The sequence below is a fragment of the Peromyscus maniculatus genome, chromosome 6 (assembly GCF_049852395.1).
Source record: "Peromyscus maniculatus bairdii isolate BWxNUB_F1_BW_parent chromosome 6, HU_Pman_BW_mat_3.1, whole genome shotgun sequence".
Lineage (NCBI taxonomy): Eukaryota > Metazoa > Chordata > Mammalia > Rodentia > Cricetidae > Peromyscus > Peromyscus maniculatus.
In genome coordinates, this window is record NC_134857.1 from 117,691,242 (window position 1) to 117,713,121 (window position 21,880).

A 21,880-nucleotide genomic window follows, 5' to 3' on the forward strand; every position below is an offset into this window, starting at 1 on the left:
TTTAAAATTTATTATTTTATGTGTAAGGGTGTTTTTCTTGCATGTATGTATGTGTGCCATGTGCATATAGTGGAGATCAAGAAATAAGCTGTTTACTTATTGAATAAATATGTTTACTGGAGGATCAGAAATGTCATTTATTTCCAATAAAGAGACTAAACCTTTTTTGCTGAACCCAATATTAGAGATATTTGTTAGTACTAAATTGACTGATGTGTATCAGAGATGAGTTCCATAAGTGAAGTAACGACCACTTCTACACATAAGCCATGAGTTAGTTTAACAAATAGAATCTTGTAATGTATAACGGCAGGTCAGCAGAAGCCACGCACTTATTTCCAGAACTTCATAAGTATTTGCTGCATGCTCTAGAAGACAATTCCCAGTCTATTTTCCCCACCATGTTTTTAAATGTCAGATGGTCATACAGAAGACGTGTTCCCATCTCAGGAGCACATATCTCAAATCAAAATGCTGAAAACTACCAACTCAACTGCAGAGTCAATGTCTGAGGCTTGGAAATGCAGCACCCATGGGTGCTCCAGGCAGTTCAATCAAGTCAGCACAAGCAATAGAGAACTTAACCTCCTTTTAAATAATTTCTATAAAAATAAGATAATTTAAAAACATAAGAATTTTAGCTATTTTTATTAAAAATCCTGACTCTTGCCTTACTATTTATAGATTATAAAATCTACCTAAGACTTCCTCACTTAGTGGATATGGAGGTTTAAAAGAAAATGGCCCCCAAAGGGAATGGCACTATTAGGAGGTGAGGCTTTGTTAGAGTGGGTGTGGTCTTGTTGGAGGAAGTGTGTCACTGTGGGGGCGGGCTTTGAGGTCTCATACATGCTCCAGCCACACCTAGCGTCTTAGACCACTTCCTGTTGTCTTTGCAAGATGTAGAACTCTCAGATCATTCTCCAACACTGTGTCTGGCCGCACGCCTGCCATGTCCCACTGTGATGATAACTGACAGAACCTCTGAATTGTAAACCAATTAAATGTTTTCCTCTGTAAGATTTGCCATGGTCATGGTGTCTCTTCACAGCAATAGAAACCACAACTAATACTCAAGAGGTCTCCTGAGAGAAGATTGCTGAGCTCTGTCTATGTCTACTTTGTCATGCTCATGCTGCTGACACTTTAAAAAGGAAATGTGAAGAGTATGTGAGAGGAATTGAATTGCACTTTGTGTTCATCATTCCAAAAGCTATAGCTGTAGAGATGGCTCAGAGATTAAGAGCACTTGCTGCTCTTGTTGAGGACACAGACTCAATTCCCAGGACCCACATTTGGCAGCTCAAAACTGTCTATAACTCCAACCTCTTGTTATCTAACGCCATCTGGCTTCCACAGTGCTGTACGAATGTGATACATACCCCTAAATTCGGGCAAAACTCTTATACATTACATAAATAAATAAAAAAATTTCAAAAATTACTTAGGAAAAGAAAGTTTCCTTTCTTGTAGTCTCTCAAATCTAGCTATGTATTAGTAAATTATTGAACTTATTTGGAATAAAGGAAATACAATCCTCCAAAGAGGTGGATGGCAAAGAACAGTTAATGTTACTCAGAAAAATGTCCTGCAAATTTGCATAAAATATTGATAACCTTAAGTTCAAAATAGTACATCCACGAAACGCAGGCTTTCAAGGAGCCACGAGCAGATGAAAGTTACTCGAGGCAGCCATCTTGTACAGATATCACTCAGGGCATGCACACTACACTCCCACGCTGCTAGCCCAGAACACACAGCACAGCTGCCCCATGGCTTCTTCCCTTACTGGATTAATTTCTCTGGGCACACACTTTCTCCAAAAGGTGTCCTAACCCCCTCCTTGTAGTAGCTCCCGCCATCACCCAGCCTCTGTCACTTTCTCTTTTTCTTCTTTAAATCACTCTTCGTAGCATCCACCCCTCCCTGATTTCTGTTGTAAACATTCACTTCTTCCCTGCTTTTTCCAATAGGATGTCATCATCAGACATGCCTTCGTCTAGCCTGGTTTTTCATTTTTGTTTGCCTGCTGGGTGCACACACCCGCTACATGGTATAAACTCAGTCATTGCCATTAAATGTGCTAGTGATTTTTCCACAGAATAAATGTCTCTAGTCTATGCCTAGTGCAGTGTTATTAGTATGATCTCCTTCAAAATAAGTGGCTAACTTTAAAAGATAACATCCTTTTCCTCAAAATGACTTACTTGGTTTTTGTATACCTTAAAAAGTATATTTGAAGTTTGTAAGTAAAACGTACCTAAAACGTTAGTGAATTATTCTAATGATAAATAGAAATTATACCTGAGGACAGTTTTTAAAGCAGATAAATCAGGTCTGTTGATGCCCTTCCAACCTCATATTGAGTCTAGACTGAATATGTTATTTCCTTAAATCTCAGGACTTAAGCTAAGGAGATTTTACTGGTGGCAACGGCCGACTGTCTAGTGCCTTCCAAAGAGCACGGCTGTGTCCCCCAAGTTTCTCCCGCTCTCCCTTCCAAGAGCTGGGGCGCCTCCCTGGTTCTTAGGCAACAACACAGAGCTTAGCAACTGAATAGCATTCTGGGGAAATCAGAGTTCCAGAACCTTGTGCCTGCCATTGCTCTTGGGCCTCCAGTTAAACAGCTTCATTAACAGCATAGAACATCTCTCCCAGGCTGTTTTAGTTTTGGCAAATGGTGCTGTCTATGTGCTGAGTTTTACAGCCTGAATGATACTTTCATCATGGAATCAGCTGTGCTAAGGTCTGGCACCCCACTGAGGTCTGGTACCCTGTTACAATAGGAAAACAGATAAAAGTTATGAATAGGAGTTTTACAGAAGCAAAATTATGGAAATGCATAATAAACAAGTGTTCATCGGTGACTAGCACTAGGCAAACTGAAACTATCTCATAGCACTAAGAATTCTGGATTTCTATGTAAATCATGAGAATCACATCTACTCTTACCAGAACTGTAAACTGCTGCAGTCACTTCTAAACCCAAGCTGATGTTCCAGATGTAGTTGAAAGCCCAGAAACTCCACCTTAGTTCCCATGTCTACACTCATATGCAGCCATTTATATAAGAAAATTGACAGACACAATCTTCTCCTAACAGGCAAACCTATCACAGGATACATAGCTATAAGGCACAATAAAACTACATCAATGACATGTTTAACAGGAATGCATTTGAGAAAAATTATGTGGAAAATGAGGTGAAGAGCTTATGGGAATTTAAAAAGAACTACAATAATCTGTAAAATTATTTGCGAACATATACATGTATAGTGAATCTACTGAGAAAAACATAAAATTCAAGGAAATGATTCTCTGGGAGGGGAGAGAGAAAGCAGTGGGGGAGGGGTGCAGAGAGCCAAGCTGGGACATTGAGAATAAGCCAAACAAAACACGATCCATAGGGAAAAGGGAAACATGTTTTTCTCATGGACTTTGCCACAAAACCACTTTTGTGGAAGTTCTTATATTTGGAATATCCCTTTTTTAAATTAGTATTTTAGTTGACTACATTTATTTGATTATTTGATATGTGGAAGTGTGTGTGTGTGTGTGTGTGTGTGTGTGTGTGTGCCCAGAAAACAACTGAAGGAGTCAGTTCTTTCTTTCTCCCAGGTGGGTCCCAGGGATCAAACTCAGATCCTCAGGCTTGGTGGCAAGCATACTCAGTAACTGCTAAGCCATCTATTTACTGTGCGTGCGTGCGTGCGTGCGTGCGTGCATGCGTGCATGTGTTGAGATCATCTGTTTTTCTTTAAGACAGAGTCTCATTATATAGCCTTGGCTGGCATGAACCTTGCTATAGATCAGACTGGCCTCAAACTTTTGATGAACCTCCTGCTTGCTTTGGTTACAAGTGTGTGTCACAACACTTGGCTAAAAGTGCATGTGCAAGATTTTGCGCACACAGAAAGCAAAGCTCTCTGTCTCTTTTTATCCCCCTCCCCAAGTTTAGATCATTTTCTAGTCACTTACTGTAAGCACTGTCTGTTTGGCTGTATCCCGTTGTCTTCTGTTCTGTTTTGTTTGTGAATCTTAGGACCAAACACAGGTCCTGGCACAAGCTGGGAAAGTGCTCTACACCTGAGCTGTGTCTGCAGCAAGCACAGCATCTTAGACGTTCTGGAGCTTGCATACTGGACCTTGCACACGCTAGGCAAGTACTCCATCAGCTATATCCCTTAAAATTTTAAAGTAGACATGTCAATAAGTCAGAAACAGCTATGGAAAAAAATAGGTGTGTTTTTGTTTTCTGTGGCTCCTTAACAACTCTTTTCAAGTTAGTAACTTAAGCCCACAGAAATGTATTGTCTGAGTGTTCTACAAGCTACAGGTCCCATCAGCACCCACGGGCCCACACTTCCTCCACAGGCCTGAGCAGAGCCTGGCCTGCGTTTCACCTGGGTGTCCCTTGGCTTGCTCAGCTGATGGCACTGCTCCCCTGTTGCTCTTCACTGATTGTTTCTGTGAGGCCTCTCCTCTCTCCCCATGGGCATCTCCTTTGTGGGTCTTACTAGGATACTTGTCGTTGGATTTTTGGGTTTAGCTGGAAAGACTGGATCATCTGATCGAAAGATTTTTAACTACATCTGTAAACACCATTTTCCAAATAAGCTCACAATCCACAGGTTCCAGGAAAAACTCTTCAAGATGACTGGAGGATCATGGACCTCTTAACAAAAGTGTGTGTGTGTGTGTGTGTGTGTGTGTGTGTGTGTGTGTGTGTGTGTGTGTGTGTGTGTGTTGTGCATGAGTGCAAGCATGCATATGAACATAAAAGGGATAATCTTTGAATTTCTCTCTAGTGTTCCTGACTGAAACCCAGAACGAATGAGCAGCTCCTCCAGGGTCAGACACTGAGGACCTAGCCTGTGCTAGAGCCAGGGCTCCGCTGAATTGCCAGCCTGGGGACCCTGAGGGCCTCTCAAAATCCAGACTGGCTGTGTGGTCATGTTTCTCACCTGAGCAAAAGGAGTCACACTTGTCTGTAGAGCACCAGTGGGAAAAGGAAGAATGGGTGGCCTTGCTCTGGGCTGGGACCCTCCATGCCTGGGAAAGGGAGGGGATGTATCGTCAGCTCTCCAGTCCAGCTTGTCTATCACTGGGAGAAGAGTTGATCATCTTTCTCTTCCATTTGTGCATCCATACAAGACACTTCACAGACACTGAGGAGTTAAAGCCATCATCTGTTCTTACTCATGTAAGATGTGGCTAACGAGGGTTGGGGAGAGGGCTTGTCACACAAGCATGAAGACATGAGTTCGGGTCCCCAGCACAGATATAAAAAGCCAGGTGCTGAAAAGCCTGCCTGTAAGCCCAGTCCTGGCTGTAGGAGAAGGGAGGATCCAGGGCTTGCTGTCCAGACAACTAGACAGTTTGTGAGCTCTGGTTTCTGGGAGCCCTTGTGTCAGAAACAAAGCGGTGACCTTTCACACTGTATTCTTCCATGTCTGCTGCAACCTACCACCCAGCATAGCAGGTCCGACCCCAGACTGCACAGCCTAGGCGAGGACCGGGGGTGGTGACTGTACAGGTATTGGCCACGAGTCTTCTGGTTGTCCCCTCTGTCTTTAGACTGCATATTGGGAGCAAGTACACACATTTGTAGATTCGCTACAGATTATGGCTGTGTGAATCTGCCATCTGGAGAAGGGGAAAGCGTAGCCTGGACCGAAAGTAGAGTGAGTTTCTGTCCCTGATTTTGCAGGACAGTTAGTAAGGCCTGACTTAGAGGAGTCTTTTTTGTTGTTGTTGTTGTTTGTTTTTTTCTGTGTCTAGTAACCTTTATAATTGATTTTAAAAAATGAAAGTGGAGAGTGATTGAGGAAGATACTCAACATTGACCTGGCCTCAACACGTATGAACACACCTCCCTGTGCAACGCACCCCTCCACCCTTGCACACACAGAAGTGCACATACACACAAGCATGAACCGTGCAACTAGAGAACAGAGAGGAAAGGGGCGCTGCCAATCACGCCTCTTAGAAACAATAGCTGCTTTCAAAGATGTTGCCTACCTTAGCTTCACGGCTGCAAGTGTCAAATGTGCCACTAGGTGGCGGCAAGGGGCTATAGTTTGACAGACACCGCTGTCCTAGACTAGGGCAGAGAGGAGGCAAGCGGGAACTTTCAGAGGCAGATCCTGCTGTGGCCATTCAGTTCCATAAATAACACACCTCTCAGAGATGAAGTCGTCAACGAAGGCTTGTGTACAGGTCTCCCATTAAGCTACTGGGTCACCAGAGTTGATGGCCTTCACGAGTGGACAGACGTTTGGAACATGGATAGCCTTTTCTTGGAATTTTCCTCCATGCTGTTTGGTTTCATCTTCGTTGAGGTTGAGCTGTGAAGGGCCACATGCTGCAGCTCAGGATGAGCAGAATGAACAATTAGTACTCCCCAAAATGCCTTACAGACCCAGAAGTGCTAAAGAAATCTGAGCTGGCCGTTGACTCATGCTATTACTCCTGAATGAAAACCCTGGGAAGGACAATTTTCAGTCCTGGGTATAACAAGAGGTCCTTAGGGACTTTTTTTTTTTTTTTTTTTTTAAAGAGCTTCTACAGATATATGAGTGGAATTCACTTTCTGTGATAGTTGAATGAGTGAGTGGATGGGTGGATGGATGGATGGATGGATGGATGGATGGATGGATGGATAACAGGACAAAGGGTGTAACAGTGAGGTGGAGTCAGATTCTTCTAGCTGTAGAACTGACTGCAGAGGGGAGAGACATGGGACACAGGGAAATTCCAAGCAGTGACAAATACCGCATGTCCGACTCACATAGAACCTGGGCTGCTGCAGCAGCTCTGAAAGTTCTGATACTACAGACCACATGCAGAAGTCAGTACACGGAGCATTTCCCAGGGAAGATGGGCTATTCACACCTGGAGGCGGGACTTGGTAGCAAGTTGAAGACACTATCCCACTACCAATCTATGACTGATATCCCTGCCTTGGTGATACATGTCAGTTTATTGATTCCAACTATTTGCTTCCTTTGAAAGTTGAGATGATTGATCCTTTCCTGTCCATGGACCGGAGAAGAGTTACAAGGCAGAGCCATGGTCCCTCTGCCCAGGGTGGTTCCAGTGCTTGGCCTAAGGCCTGGCCCAGGCTCTGTGGACTGTAAAGGCCAAGTCTACATCTGGGGCATCAAAGAGTGACTGCCGCACTAGCCTCCAGCAGAGACTCACTTCCTAGGTAAATGTCTCTGACCACTCTGTACGCAGCCAGCCTGTGCCCTTCTTATGCTTGGCTCATATGAACTTTCAATGTCTCTACTATGGCCCGATACACTGCACTGTGAAGACAGATTTCACAACCAAACTGTCCATGTGTGGTCAGCTGGGTGGGGATCATTTTCTGCCTCTTGGCACAACAATATTGTGTTCATGCTCATGTGTGTGTGTGTGTGTGTGTGTGTGTGTGTGTGTGTGTGTGTGTGTATGGGTGTGTGTACCCATGCATACACTCATGCATATAGAAACCAGAGGTTGACTGTGTGTTGTTTCTTTGGCACTATCCACTTTATCTTCTTTTTTCTTTGAGATAGGATCTCTCACTGGCTTGGGGCTCACCAATTTGGCTAGCTTGGCATACCAGTGAGCCCCAGGGATCCACCTGTCTATCTCCTCGGCACTGATATTATAAGCACAGACTATCATGCTTAGATGTTTATGTAGGTGCTGGGGCCACCTTATGCTTGCTCAGCAAACATTTTATCCTCTGAGTTCTTCCTTCAAGCTCCTTGGCATAACATTATCATAAATGGTAATGTTATTTAAACAATTTCTATGATCTAGACTGAAGAGTTTGTATACATGTATTCCCTTTACCTACCACAGCCATCACAGGGGCCTGCGACTACTGTAGCCTTATTTTATAGGTGAAGAGTTTGCAGCCAGAATCACAGAACTTAGATGATTACAGTTCGGACCCAACCCCAGTGCTGTGTCAAGCCGAGGTTTCTGTGTAGCCATAACTACTCCAGAACCCATGCTCGTGTTAGCTCTAGTGGAAAGCCCCTGGGTGAATTTGATTAATAATAAGATCCTTAATCCACCATCAAAGCGAACCAAACCAAGTTTCGGAACCATTGTAGAAATGTAATGATTTCTGTCATGGTTAGTGTTAGCTGGAAATAAATGTGTCTTTAGGTTGAGTCATTGAGAAATTGGTAGTTTATTACCAGATCTCTGGACAAGGGCCAGAGCAGGCGGGGTGGTGGCCTTAGGGAGGGGGCAGTGGCTTTAGAGAGCACAAAGATGAAGGAAAATAGGATTCATAGTTTTTAGTAAACTATTAATTTTTAGAACATGATAATGCAAATATTAAAAGTGTTTATGTATTCTATCATCTCCATTTTCTCCTTTAAAAGAACTATGCATGGAATATGGTCCTGCTCACACTGCCCACCAGCGGGGTGTTTTCTGAAAGTCCTCTCCACCCTCTATGACTGCATGTGGGTATTGGCGTATTGGCTATTGAACAAGAAGTGGACGTCTCACACAGGTAAGTCTAGGACTGCACAGGTAGTCCCATTCTCAGGGAAAGTCCTAAAGGAACTTGACTAGGATACTGTCTGGGGGACTATTTTGCCTAAAAAGAAAGCAGGGGATGAGCTACACCACTGTTTCTTTCTGGATTCGTGTGCTCGGGAAGAGGAGGTGGCTTCACACCGGCAGGCATCTTACTGGCTGAAAGCAGAACAACAGGCAGCCCCACCCCCTGGCCACGCTGGGGCCCTAGGCCATGGCTCTGGTCACCAGCCTCTGCAAGCTTTGCTACGTGGGATTAAAATACACAACCATTCTGGGTTGAGAGTATCCTGTTCCTGGTGGGAAAATGGCTTTCTACCTGTCATAAAGTACTTACTGAAGGTAGGGCTGAACTGTGTGCTTCAGGGATTATAGGATAAAGTACCCAGCTGTCACTCTGCGCCAGCACAGTGTCTTCCTGAGCCCCTTTTACAACCTCATCTTATTCCCACTGGACCCCGTAGGGAATTCCCTTTAAAGACGCTTTACATCAAGCAGGAGACAGAAGTCACTAACTTGCTAACGTCAGCCAGAATCCCAACTCATGCCTCTTAGACTGTGTGCCTGACTTTCCAGGACTAACTTCCCAGGACTAACCTGACTGAAGGCATCCCATGATTCAAACAACAGTGTCGAGTGCAGGAGCTGCTCTGACTCCTGCCTTTACCGAGGTCCATTTCTCCACGCCGAATCATAGTCTGGAAACATTAACGAGGTCATTCCTAAAAAGAGCCAGTTGAACGGCTTCTCTGTCCTCTGCCTCCTGCCAGCTGCAGAGAGGAGGTAAACCTATGTCAGAGTTACTTCCCACTTCCCACTGCTTGCTTGATTTGCTGTTTGTTGAGTACATCTGTTGGAGTTTGGCAAGAAAAATTTCTCAGGAAATGCCAAATTGAGGTCTTGGTAGGGCGTCCTAGGCACATTTAAACAAACAAAAGATGTCATAAAAACAAAAACAAATGAACAAAAGAATAGTTTGTGTGGTAGGCTCTCCCTTGATTAAAACTGTAAGGACTCAAGGTTGGTGCCTCAGAGAGTACCTCTAAAGCCAGCGCTTGGGAGGGTGAGGCAGGAAGACTCAAAGTTCAAAGGTTAGAGATCCTGTCTTCAGACAAGCAAGGCACTAGACTGAACACTGGCTGCTACTCTCATTTAAGACTGCCATTTAAGCTTCATATTGTCTTCAAAATATAAGGTGATAAACAGCTTCTGGCTACACACTTAAAAGGTTTGTTGTAACATGAATCTTAAAAGGTCTTATTAAAAAAAACCTGGAGCCAGATATTGGAGTGAAAGCTGAAAGATCAGAGGGATAGAACAAGCCAATCACAAGTTCTTACTGCTAGGAAATTCTCAGCCCAAGGGAGAGTTACTTTTTATATACTCACGCCTATATACCTTTCTGTGCCCTGCCGTCTTACTTCCTCTCTCTGCCCAGTTATATCACTTCCTCTTTCCGCCCAGCTCTATCACTTCTTGTCTGTCTGTACAGACCTCCAGACCTCTATGGTTAACTAGTGCTGGGATTAAAGGCATGTGCCCCCATACCTGGCTCTGTTCCCAGGGTGGCCTTGAACTCACAGAGATCCGGATGAATTTCTGCCTCTGGAATGCTAGGATTAAAGAAAGGCATGTGCTACCACTGCCTATCCTCTATGTTTAATATAGTGGTTGGCTTTTTCCTCTGATCCTCAGGCAAGCTTTATTGGTTAGAGCACAAATAAAATATCACCACAGTTTGTGAGTGTTGCCAGGGGTGTCCAGTCCCTAAATCTGTCATGGATAACTCTTGAAGAATTTGGACAGCCAAGTCTCTCTGACTCAGTGTGACTGTACTTCACACCTATGTCTCTGGCCACCCACTCCTGACATTACAAGAGGGCAGACACCTGCTCTCATGGTGTCTACTGGAAAGCACATTTTGAGGCTTCAATCTGGACACCTTTGCTACCCACACATGAACTCATTAGCAGGTCTTCTGCAGGGCTGTGTCCGGAATGCATAGCTTAGCTCTTATTCAGGCACTGCCCTCTCACCTCTGCCTCTGTGAAGCACCCCGGCATCGCCCTTGTGAATCTTTGAGGTTCTCCCCTTTTCTATCTTCAAGGCAGATTCTCCTTTGTCCTGTTCTGACTTTCTCCTTCACTGAGTCACATGGGTGCAGCCTCTAGTCTGCTCCTTCACCTACATGTTCTCACGGGACCTTCTTACAAAGACACTGATTGCTGAATTTAGGTTCAACCTTGATCAAATATGACTCCACCTTAATGTCTTACATCGTATGCACAAAAAGTATTTTCTAACAATACCACAGTCTGGCATTTGGGTGGATATGAATTGGAGGGTTGACTTTATTCTACCTTTCTTTCTAGAGCATTATCAGAGAGAGAGAGAGAGAGAGAGAGAGAGAGAGAGAGAGAGAGAGAGAGAGAACTCAATTTTCTCACAATGCTATGAGCCATGTGCTATTACTTTCTTTTTGTAGATGAAGAAGATGAGGCTTGCAGAAATCAGACAATACATAAAAAATTACAGTGTTTTTAAGTGGATGTCAGAGTCCAGAGACTGAACTCTTAAGCTCTGCTCAGTATTTTCTGGTTAATAAGGTGAATCTTCTCCATTTGCAGATGAGAAAATAAAGTGTAGAGAACAAAAAATAATTTTCCTGGTCTCATACCAAGTGAATCTGAAATGCAGACCCTAGTTTGATTTTATGTAAATCTCAATTCCTTTTATGGCCCCTGTTGGTTTGACTCAGTATGGCCCCAAATGATGATAGAAATGAGGGAAAGAGGGTGGTTGGTCCTTTGAAGATACAGCAGCTCAGAGGAGGAGGAGGAGGAGGAGGAGGAGGAGGAGGAGGAGGAGGAAGAGGAGGAAGAGGAAGAACTGTGGAGAAAGGCATGCCCTGTTTGCCCATGCTTGTGAAACCTGTTTCAACCTGACTGTGCCTACCTGTACAGGACTCTTTGTTTAGTGACCATGAGAGTATGCACATGGATGAGCAAGATGACATGGGCTTCTCACTTACGTTCCTTTGATGTGGGGTCTCAGGGTTTTTCACCAGGGCCTTTGTTCATGGAATTTGTCTTAGGGCTCAGAACACTTCTCTATCCACAGTTCCTTTCTCCCTTCTTCCCTTTCCATTTTATCTTTATTTTCTTCTCCTCCCCCATTTTGCTCAGCTATCTTATAAACATCTCCACAACCCATTCGTGTCCCAGGTCTTTCAGGTAGCTTATCATTCCTTTTTGAGATTACCTTTGAAGTGTCTCAGTCTCTCATCTTCAAAATAAACAAAAATACTGCTTGGCTTGTAGGGGTTTAATGATTAAATTAGATATTGATTTAATGAGCCAGTAAGCATTATATACAATTGGTTGAAGGAAAATTCACTAAGTCATAAGGAGAAAATTTCAGCTTGTCTGAGGTTATTTTTAACAAATTACTTCAGATGTAAGATCTCTCCTCTTTACAAATTGCAGAAATGTGGGCCTATCTCTGGCTTTCAAGGATTTCCTGATATAAAACCTTCTTGCCATTTTCCCAGAAAGTATCAGAATATTTCAGAAATCCATACAGATGAATGCCCAAATTAGTATTTCCAAGACTAGGTCTCAACTGTGGAAATGAGGCCACCACCAGCAAACCCTAGCCCCCATCAGACTGTGGAAATGAGGCCACCACCAACAAACCCTAGCCCCCATCAGACTGTGGAAATGAGGCCACCACCAGCAAACCCTAGCCCCCATCAGACTGTGGAAATGAGGCCACCACCAACAAGCCTTACCCCCATCAGACTGCACTGACTAGTTTTTATCTTATTCATTCATTCTTCCACTCACTCGGTTTGTAGCCCTCGATGGCCTGGGGTCATGATAAAACAGGCTAGCCTCAAACTTCAGGCCCTTCTTCTGTCTTTGCCTCACTAGGATAGTGGGTGTGCACCACCATGACAGCCACACTTCTAATTAGAAAACCAAATCTACCACTGCTTGGGCATAGTGTAACCATGTCCATGTTCGAACTTGAAGTTTTTCTATGTTGAAATAATCCAGAGCAAACCTCAGACTTGTCCTCAACCAGACCTCTCTGATAGGATTACACCTCAGGTCCCAACTTGCCTTCAGCTCTCTCTCTCTCATTAGGTAATAGCAGGTCCCGCACTCAGTGAGAACTGCTGTTTCATTCACAGCAAGACTGGAAACAGGGAGACTGGAGATCACCTCGGTCCTTGAGTAAGGTGACTCCTTAAGTTAGAGGACATTCCTAAATACAAAATCGACATCAGTGAAAGGGGTAAGAGCTCTTTGGTCAAATAAAATTCCAGAAAAGGGATAGTGTAGCTTAGCAAGGGAAATGGAGATAGGCCGGAAAGATGTGGTAGCTCTGAATCGTTGACTATTTAGCAAATTGAAGGTTGAGGTGAATCAGGGTGTTCTAACTTCTGGACTTGAAAAATCCACCCACTAGGGCCTGGAGAGTCGGTTTAGGCAGTAAAGCTCTTGCCTTGCAAGCTTGACCTGAGTATTGGAGTTTATGTTAGCAGCACCCACATAAATGCTTAGAAGGCAGGGTGGCCCCCAGCATGCAGGAGGTAGAGAGAGGAGAGCCCAAACATGAGCTCCGTGGGGTTCAGCAAGCAACCTCGTCTCAATATATAGCTGGAGAGTGATCATGGAACACAAGCTCCACATGCGTGTGTACACGTGTGTGCCCTGAAGAGGAAGAGCCCCCATACTGGAGTTCCCTACCCACCCTTTCATTGTAACCTGAGGTGTCCTATAATGTCCCTCAGCCCATCCAACACCTTCAAAGAGGGATCTTTGAGATACAAGTCTTTTCTATTTTTCTCAAAGCCAGTCACCAACAAATTTATTTCCTTCCACTTAATTTCTGTCTTCCAGGTTTTTGGCAGGGTGATCACAGGAACCCTAGATTACAGTCACAGCACTGCAGAATTGGTCCTCATAGTGACTTCTCGTGGGATCAGTTGGAAAATTTTTCCATAATTTGTTTTTAACTGAAAGAAGAGTATGTGAGAGTTGGTTTTGTGTGTTCTAACAGCTTTCTTGGTCTTTCTAGTATGCACCAAAGTTAAGAAATACTGCTTTAGAATATAATACATTGATTTTATTGGAACATCTCTTTCCAAGTACTAACAGTCATAACTGCTTCAATAACCATCAACAGAATTCAATCATTTCAGCCTAATGTAGACAAAATAAAAGTCTAGTTTTTATTTTTTTAGAGACCATCTTGGTATTCACAAAATGTAAAGAATTTTTTTAAAGAAACTACTACAACTTTTTGGCTTTGTGTCAATGAGAGAAATTATCTGATCAGTCCTCAGTCAGCCCCACAAATACTTCAAGGACAAATCCTGCAACCCCCACCCCCACCCCCACCTCCCGCTTCTTCTGAGTCATGTCTGGACTTGCCCAAACTTGCTCAAGTATGTCCAAAGATGATAAACTGGACCTCAGCCAATTAAAAGTATAGTGCTGTCACTGCTGCTTGCTTGACTAATTATATCCGAGATAACCCAACTGTTCCTGAAATCCCCCTAGCTGTGCTTCAAAGGAGCCTGCACTCTCCTCTCAGGCCCATTGCCATTTTGTATAGGTGTTCGACCCCACATGCTGGTAAATAAACACTCTTGGTTCTTGTATACCATTTGAGTCTGGGGTCTTCCTTCAGTGTTTTCTCAGACCCTTTCAACAGTAAAGAATCTTTGTGGAAAACAGTGATTGTTTTCCATGATTTGTAGGGTTGTTTTTCTGAAGGGGCGTTGCAGCCTTCACATGACTGAGGTCACAAGATACCTCTGGTCCACCCGGGGCTCTTGGATTATTGTGTACTGCAAATGACACACAATAAAGGAGGGCATGTGATGCTTTCCTTTAGAGAGACGTATAGATTAGATAAATTTGTTTCCTGTATGAATTTACCATGAGAGAGTACATTGTACATTATAGTACAAATGAAATGCTTATAGAACCAAAATCTACATTTCATTACCTATAGGACCAAAAGCAAGTTATCTAAAATTGCTGAGCCCAAGTTCCTTACATGCCCTTTTAGCGCCCTGGAGACCAATGGGAAGCTATCAAAAGTCTCAGAACCATGGCCTTTCAAGTGTCTGCTTTAGTGGATCCTTGTGAGTTCTCAATGTACAAATAGATTATTTATGACTTTATTAGTATATAATGATAGTTCTTATCATTCAACATGGCACAATTTAGAAAACACTTGGAAAATTAATCTTATTTGAAGAACTGAATCAAGTTGGCCTGATGGTATGTCCATAGATTGTCTTGATTGACAACTGAACCAGGAAGACCCAGTCCACTATAGGTGGCACCATTTCTTAGGCAGGGAGTCCTCCACTATGTAAGAAAGGAGAAACTGAGCAGACCTGAATACATTTGTTTTTCTCTGCTCTTGACTGTGGATGTAAAGTGACCAGCTATCTCAAGTTCCTGCGGCTGTGACTTCTCTGTGGTGATGGACTAAAATCACTAAAATTGTCATCCCCCAAGTTGCCTTTTATCAGGATATTTTATCACAGCAACAGAAATGAAACTAGAACATAGCACAGTAGTAGAATTACTCGAATATTACCTCTGACCTCCGTTTCCAGGGATGCCATCTACTTAATACATCCTAGAGTGCCACAACAGCTGCCATTTATTATAATGGGCTCTGGATCCCCTCATGGACCTGACTGATTGGTACCCACATCTTTCAGGTTTATAAATATTTTTAATATTACATCTATCCATCATGTTTCAGTACAACCAGAAAAGCATAGTTACACTGCCAGGCTTTATAAATTAATACAACATACCAAATTGGAACCTAGTTTATCAATTTTTTTCATGAGCATGGTTTACATGAATCTTGCTTCAAAATCTTACCACAGTCAGACACACTGACAGAATCAGTTCTCAAGCTAGAAGAGCTGAGAACATCTGACTCTAGAGTGTGGTGCTGTTCTAGGGAGGTGGATCTCCTAGATCTACTAAGCTGGGACGGCAAAACACATGAAGCAGCTGGGTAGGGCAAGAGGAGCGGAAGAGGCTGACTCATGGTGACAGTGGAATTCTTGCTCTTTGAAAGCCCAGAGAGCAATGGAGCTTGAACGAGGTGGAAGAAAACTAATCGATTAGTGTTGTGGGTTTGTTTTTTCCTTTTATTTTATTTTACAATACCATTCAGTTCTACATATCAGGCACGGATTCCCTTGTTCTCCCCCCTCCCGCCCCCTCCCCTTCCCCCCAGTCCACCCCCTATTCCCACCTCCTCCAGGGCAAAGCCTCCCCCGAGGACTGAGATCGACCTGGTACTCAGTCCAGGCGTGTTGTGGGTTTGTGCATCTTATAAAGCATGTGGAATTGTGTGAGTCTCTTCCTCTCTGTCACCACATTCATCGTCCTTGCAGACTGCCTTCTATTTCAGCGTATATTAGATACGATTGGTTTTAAAGAGTTGGGTCCCCAGGGACCTTCTACTTTACCTTCTGGGATATGCCAGGCTTCACTAGCATGCCCAAACAGCCAGAAATGGCAGCACTGATGTCAATGAAGGCAGTCACAGCGACCTCTGTAGGCTTATGTCTAAATGTGAGCAGTGAGGATAACAGTGATGGGAGCTGCCACCCATCCAGTATTGTAGGAATTTAGCAGAGTCACTGCATCTGGGGGTAGACATTAGAATGCAGAGTTGTTTTCTAGAAGCACTTTGACCTTGAAGAATCATTGTGGAAAACAGTGAAGGGTTTAAACTTTCCTACTTTTACAACTGAATTTAGGTTTCAGGTCTCTGAGAGGGACAAAACAGGTGTCTCTCCCAGCAAAGGGCCATTAATCAAAAACACTCTTATTCAGGGATGAGGGAGAGAGCACCGTACTAGTCCTCAGTCAGCCCCACAAATACTTCAAGGACAAATCCTGCAACCCCCTCCCACCCCCCGCTTCTTCTGAGTCATGTCTGGACTTGCCCAAACTTGCTCAAGTATGTCCAAAGATGATAAACTGAACCTCAGCCAATTAAAAGTATAGTGCTGTCACTGCTGCTTGCTTGACTAATTATATCCGAGATAACCCAACTGTTCCTGAAATCCCCCTAGCTGTGCTTCAAAGGAGCCTGCACTCTCCTCTCAGGCCCATTGCCATTTTGTATAGGTGTTTGACCCCGCATGCTGGTAAATAAACACTCTTGGTTCTTGTATACCATTTGAGTCTGGGGTCTTCCTTCAGTGTTTTCTCAGACCCTTACAACAGTAAAGAATCTTTGTGGAAAACAGCGATGGTTTTCCATGATTTGTAGGGTTGTTTTTCTGAAGGGGCGTTGCAGCCTTCACATGACTTAGGTCACAAGATACCTCTGGTCCACCCGGGGCTCTTGGATTATTGTGTACTGCAAATGACACACAATAAAGGAGGGCATGTGATGCTTTCCTTTAGAGAGACGTATAGATTAGATAGGACCTTGGTATGAGGAAATACTTTACCCCCAAAACAACTTTGTGTAACAGTCAATAAATATGCCTTTGTACGGCTGTTCGGGGTTGCGTTCATCAGAGGCTGGACCTTCCTGCCGCCACATAGGCCTTAAAATTTCATCTTGGGGTGACCTCTTTCTTTGACCAACTCATGCAACACAGAGCACCCCGACACCCCAAAGTGCAGGACTTTGCTCTGTACTGTCACATGTGAATGGTCCTTTAATGACAATTACTTCAAAATTATCATGAATTGAGGACTGGAAATTTCTTTATATCAGGAGAAAATTCATCTCAAGAATTTCCCACACATTTCTGTGTTCATGATTCAGAAAGCAAAGGAAGTACTTTCCTTTTCTTACAGAAGCCCCAGGAACCCTTTCTAAAGCAAAGACTTGTCAACATAAAACCGATTAAAACAGAAGGGAGAGAGTTCAGGCAGGGTATTGACTGTTCTCATCCCTGCTCACCACCTCCCAGGTCAGAAAGTGACTCTGAAGAGGGCGTGAACCTCTACAAAGAAGATGTGGTCTACAGACACTCTGTTAACATTCTGGGCTCCTACTCAGTATTTTATTGAGATGAGCCCTGAGGGGACCCTAGAAACCGATGTAAAGAAAGAACACATCATGAACTTGGCCTGTTGGCATGATGGACACTTCCCAGGGGTACCAACCTCCTTCTTCCTGAGCTGTGTCTCCTGCCTTTGGGTTCTTAGGCAGGCTTCTTTCCTAGCTGCTCAGGTGTATTGACGCCTGTTTTTCTCTGCAAGGAGCAGTGTCCAGGCTCAGTCTCTGAAATGACTGGTAGGTCTCGGTAACTAGAAGCCATTTAACATTAACATGTCTTAGCCAGACACATGGAAACATTTATCACTGCCTATGCCGCACCCTCCGGTGTGCAAGCGTGTATATTTAAAGAGAGATAAGGCCAGAATAAAAAACAACATTGGTTTACTTTTCTCCTCAATTCTTGACTTCCTCAGATTGAAATTCTCATCAAACAACATCCAGTTGGTAAACAGGACAAATGAGGAGTTTATTCAAAGCAGATGTGACATCCCTCTCTTGTTTTGAAAGAAAAATCCTCTTTGGATTCTTCTCTTGAGTGGGGTGTGTACACAACAGCAAGTATGCTAAAACTGCCAAGCATGGTCTCCATGGCAGCCCTGGGAGCTGGCATCCAGCACCTAGCAGAGGATTAGCCTCCCACACCAGGGCAGGGCTTGAGATGCCTCCACTGCCCTGCCCCTGGCATGGCCCATCCCCACATGGCCTGGCATGGCTGAAGAAGGAATGGAAGGATGAGTTTCAGCTTGCAACTGGTGGCTTACATTTTCATCATTGGACTGAGAAAATGTGAGAAACAAAGGCCAGAAGAAAACCCCACCCACAAGGTTTGGTGTTTGATAAGGTGGATCAAAATTCAGCAGCGTTTACTGTGATTCGAATGACTAAGCAGTCCTGTGCCCTTCAGTAATTACAGCTCTTTCTGCTATGAAGACTAGCTCAACAGTACATTGATTTCCATTTTCATGGTCGTGCGATGGCTATTCTCCCTCATAACCCTAGCGATATGGCTATTATCATGTCCATTTTCACTTCACATGTGCCTCTACACTTCTGCATCACTGACACCTCTCATGAAGCCCCAAATGGAAATGCTTGCTTCTCTGTGTTTCCCAAGTACGTAGTGTGTCCCCTTGCTGGCCTACTAGAATGTAGGTTAGCTAGCTCTTCTGACTTCAAAGGCCCTTCTTTATTCCTGCTGTCCCCATGGGACAGGGTGATCAGAGTCCTGCATGAGCTAATGGAAAGAAAAGAAACAGTGTCCTGAAAAGCAAGAGCTACTGACCCCATGCTGAATCCACCCAGGAGGCCTCATGCCGTCACACTCTAGGCAGGGCAGCTTGAAAATAATGGTGATGGACTGGTTTCCATATGCCTGGGCCTCTCCTGGACAGGGCACTGAAAATTCTGCATTCTGGAACCTTCCTGCTGCTGGACAATCTGATGGGTGATCAGCTCATGTGAGGATCATAGTTTACTCCATTAGTTCTGAGTTTCAGTAGCAATACTGTGTTCAGAGGGGTCTTGGTGCCCAAACTTCCAGAAAATCCTGGAGGCTTCTAGGACCTCACAGCTAAGTGATGTAAGGACATTTTCTCTGAAGTGATTATTTTTCAAACATTTTTAAAATCTAAGCAATAAACCAGAATAATAATCCATGTGGCTAGAATCAAGTTCTTACTGCCATTTGTTCCTGGTTATGAATGAAGCAGTGTGCTAGGAGCTGTGTGATCCCTACCCTGAATCCTTGGGACACTTGATCATTGTGGCTTCCGTTTCTCCCATTCTCACAGGTAGAGGTCACACAAGTGAGAAGCCAGGCCCCAAGCCAAGCACACTGACTCCCAAACCTCTATTCTTGTAGCAATCTGGATTGTGTGGGTCCTTCGAGATAAGCTCTTACCATGACAGACCCTCATTAACTTTGAGATGGAACCAAACTCCGTCTATTAAAATGATCGTGTGAATCCTGCCCTGAACCTGCTTATGCACCATGCTCTGCCTACTGATCTGCATATGTTGAACCTTTCTTTCACCCTCAATGACACCAACTTGTTCATTGTGTATGGTCTGTTTAATGTGTTGTTAAATTCAGTCTGCAAGCACTTTATTAAAGATTCTTGCATCTGCCTCCATCAGGGAAACTGGTCTATATTGTTTTTGTTGTTGTTGTTGTTGCATCCTTCTCTAGTTTTGGTACCAGAATAGCAGCCTTCATAAGGTGAGTTTGGTGTGTTGCTTCTGATGCTATGGAATCGTTTGAGAAGTACTTCTGTCAGCTCTTTCGCAAAGGTGGTGGAATTCAACAGGGAATCCTCCTGTCCTGGGTGTTTTTTTAATGGAGGACTCTTATTATTTCCATACTTTTGTTCATTACAGATCTCTTTAAATTGTTTGTATCTATTTAACATAAATTTTACAGGTCAGATGTCTCTCTGAACTTACTCATTTCTTCTAGACTTTCCAGCTCTTTGAATTTATGTTTTTCAAGTATTTTTTCCATGATCGTCTGGTGTCTGTTATAATGTCTCTCTTTTCATTTCATTAAATTGGTCTTCTCTTTCATTCAGCTAGTTTGGCTAAGGACCATTTGGTTTTTATCTTTTCAAAGATTCAAAGTTTTATTTAATCCATTGTTTCTCTTGTCCTTTTAGTTTCTATTACATTGGTTTGTCTACTTCCTCTGGGTTTGGTTTGTACTTGCTTCCCAAGGCTTGCAGTGAATCATTAGTTTAATTGTTCAAGATTTTTTTTCTTGTGTATATTTTCAGCTATAAACTTACTTCTCTTTTTGTTTTTTTATTAATTTTTTTCATTTATATTACATGCCAACCATAGTTTCCCCTCCCTCCTCTCCTTCCATTCTCTCCCCCGACCTCCCATCTACCCCTCATCCATTCCTCTTCCATTCTGAAAGGGGCAGGCCTCCCATGGGAGTCAACAAAGCATGGCATTGAAAGTTGAGACAGGACCAAGCTTCTCCCCCTGCATCAAGGCTGGGTGAGGTAACCCAGCAAGGGGAATAGGTTCCCAAAAGTCAGCTCAAGCACCAGGGACAGGTCCTTATCCCACTGCTAGGGATTCCACAAACAGACCAAGCTTCATAACTGTCACTCACATTCAAAGGGCCCAGGTGGGTCTCATGCAGACTCCCTGGCTGTGGGTCCAGAGTCCGTGAGCTCCCACTAGTTCAGGTCAGCTGTCTCTGTGGGCTCCCTCATTATGATCTTGACCCCCCTGGCTTGTACAATTCCTCCACCCTCTCTTCAACCATACTCCCAGAGCTCGGCCCGGTGCTTGGCTGTGGATCTCTGCATCTGCTTCCATCAATTACTGGATGAAGGCTCTCTGATGACAGCTAGGGTAGTCATCAAACCGACCACAGAAGAAGGCCAACTCAGGCACCCTCTCCACCATTGCTAGGAGTCCTAGCTGGGGTCATCCCTGTGGGTTCCTGGGAGTTTCCCTGGCACCAGGTTTCTCCCAAGATATCTCTTTCATTACTTCCCTCCTCCGTCCAGCCTCCAACACACCCAACCTGATCCCTCATGTTCCCATCCTCCCATTTTCTCCCTTCCTACTCCACCCCCAGTCCACCCAGGAAATATCCTCTATTTCCCCTTTCCAAGGAAATCCATGCATCCTTCTTTGGGTCCTCCTTGTTACCTGGCTTCTCTGGGACTGTGGATTGTAACATGGTTATCCTTTACTTTGCAGTTAATATCCACTTATGAGTGAGTACATACCATGTTTGTCTTTCTGGGTCTGGGTCACTTTACTCAGGATGATTTTTTCTAGCTCCATCCATTTGCCTGCCAACTTCATGATATCATTGGTTTTTACCACTGGGTAATACTACATTGTGTAAATGTACCACATTTTCTTTACCCATTCTTCAGTTGAGGGGCATCTAGGTTGTTTCCAGGTTCAAGCTATTAAAAATAACACTGCTATGAACACAGTTGAGCAGGTGTCCTTGTGGTATGATTGAGTATCCTTTGGGTATATGCCCAAGAGTGGTACAGCTGGGTCTTGAGGTAAATTGATTCCCAACTTTCTGAGAAACTGTCGTAATGATTTCCACAGTGGCTGTACAAGTTTGCATTCCCACCAGCAGTGGAGGAGTGTTCTCCTTACTCCACATCCTCTCCAACATAGGCTGTTGTTAGCATTTTTGATCTTAGCCATTCTGACATTTTTAACAAATGGTGTTAAAATGTAGAAGAATGCTACTGATCCATATTTATCACCCTGCACA

General features: G+C 43.8%; 2 protein-coding genes across 3 annotated transcripts in view; one reads left to right on the plus strand and one right to left on the minus strand.

The window, feature by feature from the left end:
• Nucleotides 1-2,550, minus strand: part of C6H4orf17 (chromosome 6 C4orf17 homolog) — a 29,745-nt gene extending 27,195 nt beyond the window's left edge. Inside the window, exon 1 of the mRNA XM_006970323.4 lies at nt 2,305-2,550. The gene's annotated coding sequence lies outside the window, so the exon portion shown is untranslated. The remainder of the gene's footprint in view (nt 1-2,304) is intronic.
• Nucleotides 2,551-2,609: 59 nt separating this feature from the next.
• The window catches only part of Adh7 (alcohol dehydrogenase 7 (class IV), mu or sigma polypeptide), a 41,066-nt gene continuing 21,795 nt past the window's right edge, over nt 2,610-21,880 (plus strand). The window contains exons 1-3 of one of the 2 annotated variants that reach the window (XM_076575049.1): nt 2,610-2,746; nt 7,015-7,210; nt 8,388-8,521. The gene's annotated coding sequence lies outside the window, so the exon portion shown is untranslated. Of the gene's footprint in view, nt 2,747-6,861; nt 7,211-8,387; nt 8,522-21,880 lie in introns of those variants that run through there. The other variant, XM_076575048.1, reaches the window with a different exon arrangement.